Source organism: Rhagoletis zephyria, unplaced genomic scaffold (genome assembly GCF_001687245.7).
Source record: "Rhagoletis zephyria isolate East Lansing unplaced genomic scaffold, Rhagoletis_zephyria_1.1 Rzeph_scaffold_00865, whole genome shotgun sequence".
In the NCBI taxonomy this organism is placed as follows: Eukaryota; Metazoa; Arthropoda; class Insecta; order Diptera; family Tephritidae; genus Rhagoletis; species Rhagoletis zephyria.
Window position 1 is genome coordinate 102,145 of NW_016157949.1, and position 5,528 is coordinate 107,672.

At 32.6% G+C, this 5,528-nt stretch overlaps 1 non-coding gene across 1 annotated transcript; it reads left to right on the forward strand.

Annotated features, from left to right (window-relative positions):
* The first annotated feature begins 2,107 nt into the window (after positions 1–2,107).
* On the forward strand, positions 2,108–2,181 carry TRNAI-AAU (transfer RNA isoleucine (anticodon AAU)). Its single transcript has one exon. It is a non-coding gene; the product is annotated as a tRNA-Ile (tRNA).
* The last annotated feature ends 3,347 nt before the right edge of the window (positions 2,182–5,528 follow it).

The window sequence follows — 5,528 nt, forward strand, 5'->3', positions numbered from 1 at the left end:
TTAAAAATACGTACATATGTATGCATACAATAAAAGTTGGCTCTTTATTTCCACATCGTGTCCCGTCGTGCCGGGCCGGGCCCTACTAAAATTCTTAACGTGCGGGCTCGTGCGTGTTTTTGAAAGTTGATTTTGCACTCGTGCACTCTAGTCTGATGGTCAACGATCTCGCGCCTTAGCACTCACGTCAGTGTTGACAGTTACCCCCCTTTGTGTGACAACATCAAGGCCCACACCAAAAAAAGGAGAAGTTCGGCCAAACACTAACTTATGTGCGTGGAACGGATTTTGTGGAAATTGCCTTTTCTTCTGCTAAAGAGATATAGTATATTCGATTAAGAATGTCCACGATTTAGCTTTCCCTGACTCCATATATTTAGACTCATTTGATGATGCCGCTTTTGCTTTTATAGAATATTTGCCTTTTTCGCCTTTGTTACCTTTAATTGTAAAGGACAAGGAAAAACCTTTATTCCTGATAATTTGAAAGTTTTAAACGGTCCACTTTTACCAACTCACGTCGAGCGCACGTTTAGTACAATCAAGGTTTTTTTTTCGCGAAAATCGAATGAGAATATTTCCAGAAAACTTCAAAATGCATCTTGTGGTTCAATGTTATTAATAATAATAATAATAGATTGGCGCTTACACATATGTTAGTGTTTGGCCGAGCTTCTCCTCAATGTTATTACAAGTACATATAAAGATTAAAGTTTTGTGAGTTAAAAACTCGAAAGGAGAAAATAGTCAAAGATTCGAAGAACAAATTTTCCATATAATGAAACTACACCCTACTATTTTTTTTAGAATACAGTTATGCTTTTCTGAAATTCTTTTGTTTTTCTGAAATACATTTGCCCTTTTCTGAAATATATGTTTGTATGTAACAATATGTAGATTATGCACTTCGTATCCATGTAAACTTGTTTCCCAGTATGTATGTACATTTGTTTGTGCAAGGCACATTTTTGTACACATAAACATATGTACCATACATGCAATACATACTCAGTACGGCGTAGCTCTATTAATTACCTCAAAAAAATTAGTTTGTTTCTACTTATGCAGCAATCACCTAACAGTCTCATTGAGATAAACCAAATGCTCACACTATTGATACATACCTTTGCAAATATTTCAGTATACATTAGGTGTAAAATCATCTAACAGCTCAAACAGGCGGCAGCGTTTATCCGGATTGAGCTTTAACTGTGGGCAATTAACTATTTCAGCATGAAAAGTCATCTGTAAAAGAAACATACATAGGTTGTTCACGCTTGCCTGGTTATCAGGTTATCTGGTTATGTGGTTATATTTTTTATTCAATTTACAACAATAACATGCTCTACAGAATAATAATTTTTAAACAGGTAACCTGATAACCAGGCAAGTGTGAACAACCCAACTGACTTTGCATTGTTTTAAGCCAAATGCATTTTAAAGTAAATGAAATTAAATGCAGAGTCGGTCAATCTATTTGCTGCTTGCACACAATTCAGACTGAGCGAGCAAAGATGTTTGCTTCAATTAATCGCAGCCAAGAATGTCCATGTTCGAACCTCATTAGGCCGAACATTCAATTTAAAATTTTTAATTTCGGTTTTTATTAATTATGAAAAAGCATCTGTGAAGTGCAGAACGAAAGCGTAATCAAACGTCTGACTTTAAAGTGCTTTAAGGCAAATGCGTTTTAACGTAATTGAAATCAAATATATTGATCAAAATAATTGACTGATGCCTAGGACATCGCCATGTTAAAGTCAACAGTTCGTTCCAAGGAAGAAAGTCAGATCTTCAACTGGTTGTGGTGGGCAAAAAACTGGTTGAACATCGATATTTAAACTAGTTTCTTTCCGTGGGTAGGTATGTAAGCTTGTGTCATGCATACTGATTAGGTTTTTTCTTATCACTTCTACTTAGTTACATATGTATCATATGTCCATATATATGTACATATGTACATACATATGTCCATATATTTATACGCATATGTTATGACAGCGTACGCGCATAAAACAAATCGTTTCTTCTTCTAAGGTAAATTTATTTGTTTTTTCTTGTTTTGAGCTGCGCGTTGCGCTGTCACTAAGGCCAACAATAAATGAGTGGCCCATTACCTCAGTTGGTTAGAGCGTCGTGCTAATAACGCGAAGGTCGCGGGTTCGATCCCCTCATGGGCCAAAATATTTTTTTTTGTAATTTTTTTACAAAAGAATTTTTCATATAAACTATATAATCAACATTTCAAATTCATACCAAATTTATAAAAGTTCAAACAAAATTTCGTCGAAGCTCAAACATTTGAATCTGAATTTAAAGAAAAATTTTGGGTATCCAGTTTTATGCTCATAAGATCTTATTATAAAAAGGTCCAAGTTTTTATAAAAACATTGTTCATATAAATCATATAAACAAAGTTTCAAACTTTATACAAAACTAAGAAGGCTTAAAAAAATGTTCATCGAAATTTCAAATATTTAGTCAGAATTTTTTGAAAATTTGTTTTGGTATTAAGTTTTATAGCCAGGTCAAAAATTCGCCAAGAGTATTAGGAAAAAATTTGTTGTCAGCATTTTTTTCAGACTCTACCACGGTGTTGCTATGGTTACTGGTAGCTAATGTGTAAAAGATTTTTTTCTACCGCGATTTTTCGTCGAGTTATACGAGTTTAAACATGCAAATTGCACACCTTTTCCTGAGTCACAAGTTTTCTTAAAATTCTTGTCTCATGTCNTCTACCGCGATTTTTCGTCGAGTTATACGAGTTTAAACATGCAAATTGCAGACCTTTTCCTGAGTCTCAAGTTTTCTTACAATTCTTGTCTCATGTCACACTTACAGGTCTATTTTGCACGTTACCGAAGATTTTGTGACCGGAAAATTGTATTACCAAAAAATGTTACCACTTCTTGTCACCGCGATTCTAGGTACGTTGGTAATGCAGTGAAAATATTCAGCAGTTCAGCTATGAAGATTTGTGGAAATTCTTTTATTGCATATTTCACGGGGCAATATTTTGTTACCAGTTTATGAGATGGTAACCAAATTTACCGGTTACAAGAGCGCACAGAATGCGAAAATGGTTTAAAAATTGACAGACACTTTAATTACCGGTTACAAAATTTATGTTACCAGCGCATAATAGACCTGTTATGGTAGAAATTCAAAAATTGCTGACCTATTGGAACTTCTTCCATGTTTTTTTATGGAAACTTTATTTTTTTTGCAAAAATTTACAATACAAAAAATTTCATTGCATTTTTTAAATAATGTAAATTTTGGTTTTTTTCGTAAATTGCCATTTTCGNGACCTATTGGAACTTCTTCCATGTTTTTTTATGGAAACTTTATTTTTTTTTGCAAAAATTTACAATACAAAAAATTTCATTGCATTTTTTAAATAATGTACATTTTGGTTTTTTTCGTAAATTGCCATTTTCGATAGGAAAATGAATTAGCAACACGAGTTTTACGGGATGTGCATAGCGCAGTGGTTAACGCTTCTGACTTTGTACATTGATAAAGTGGGTTCGATCCCTGCTGAAGTCTAGAAAAAATAAGTCTGATGAGGAGATGTGGTGATCTCCGAAATAGCTGCTATAACCTCTACCGCTTAGACTTTGTTTCTTTTTCCATTTTTCCTAATAAAATAATCGGTACAAAGCTCAATAAAAATATTAAAATTAAATGTTAATAAGCCACAATAAATTTTTTATTTCAAATTTTTTTGCAAAAAATTATAGTTTCCACAAAAAAGCTCGAACAAATTTCTAATAGGTCAGCAATTTTTGATTCTTTACCATAAGTGTGACATGAGATAAGAATTTTAAGAAAACTTGTGGCTTGCATATATTATACTGTCATTCTTTGGTTGTGGGAGTATCAAAAAAGAATTAAATTCCAAAAGAGTGATAACAAATGGATAAAAAGTAAGATATTTTCATTCAAAGTGCTAAATATTTGTATATTAAATATTTTTACTTGAATTACAGACCTAAAGTTGTAAACAAAAAATGTAACTTGCGCGGTGGGTTTAACTTGTGTAAGAGCATCACGATTTTGGAAAATGGATTCGGGCAAAACCTAGATAGAAAGCTGTAGAATGCTTGGGACCACCACAGCGCTCGTGGGAAAATATGGTTAAAGGCAAAAAAATACTTACATATAACAGTAAAAAAATTATGTAGCATGTTTAGATATTTAGATCTGTTTAGGAAGCAAATCCAAAAAGAAAATTACCGAAAACAGAGCCGATATTCTGCATACTCCTACACCGCCGAAGGAAGCTGTGGTCAGCTTTTCAAAATGTGATTTTTGTGTAAATCCACTAGGCCAAGGATGAGAAGCGTCGATCGGAGGTAGGCAATGACGAGCAGATTATTGATTTTAAAAATTAAATTAAATTAAATTTTAATGAATATTGAAAACCTTAGCAACTAAAGAAAAAAATTTAAACAACAAAACAGCCTTTTGTCGATCAAGTTACACAATAGCAGTCGACACTCGCCTTAAAAAGGGATAGAAAACTGAAAACATGTTCAACTGCGGATATAAATTCGCTTTTCTTCTCCATATATGTTTGTTTGTAACTTGAAACTCTTCTAAAATCGTAAACCCATTTTTTATAAATTGTTTGGGAGAGACTTTCTTTTAATTTCCGACTTTCGTAGCATCTAAATGAAAAAGTTTTGAAATTGTGTTTTTTGTGTTTGTCGGTAATAACAAATAGCCTATTTAATTCAATTTAAGTTCTAAGAAATAAATAAATGAAAAAAAACATAATTCATCGCATACGAAATGCAATCATATCAACAATTCGAGTAACAGATTACCTCACAAAAAATTCAAAGCTGTCCAGTGTTCAGCAAGATTTACATTTGCTAACAAATAGATGTACACTAACAATAAGTACATACGTACATATGTATGTAGTAAAAAAAGTTCAAAATACTTGGCACTGTAGTAAGAAAATCAGCATTAAATAAAACCGTAAATAGCTGCTGACGAATATTTCCAATTTATCCAAATAAGTACAAGTACACTTTCATTATCGAAGTTAAATGCTGAGGCAAAATCAATTTATTATTGTCACATTTCAACGCAAAACAACAAAAGAACCAGCACACACTAAAAACATAATCCTTTAGCATACTTTCCAACTGCCTCGACTTGCTTCATTTTCTAATTTCCTATGTTTTTTCAATACCATCCCGGCAAAATACCAACTGCCCATATTTTATTTGCCCATGAATAGCTCACGTTTACGTCATTAAATTACTCAATAGTGACCTTTTTTCTTGATAGTATTCAATTTTTTATTTCATATATATGTATGAATGAATGTAAATATGTAAGTGTACATATTTGATTTAACCCTTGCAAACGAGTGGTCAGTTACCATTTAAACTTACCAGTAAATGTTTCGATTAGATAATAAAACGAGAATGTCCTACTTCGACACTTCACCCAATAAATTGATCCATAAATGTATTGGATATGAATTCTACTGATATCCATGCGTACGTATA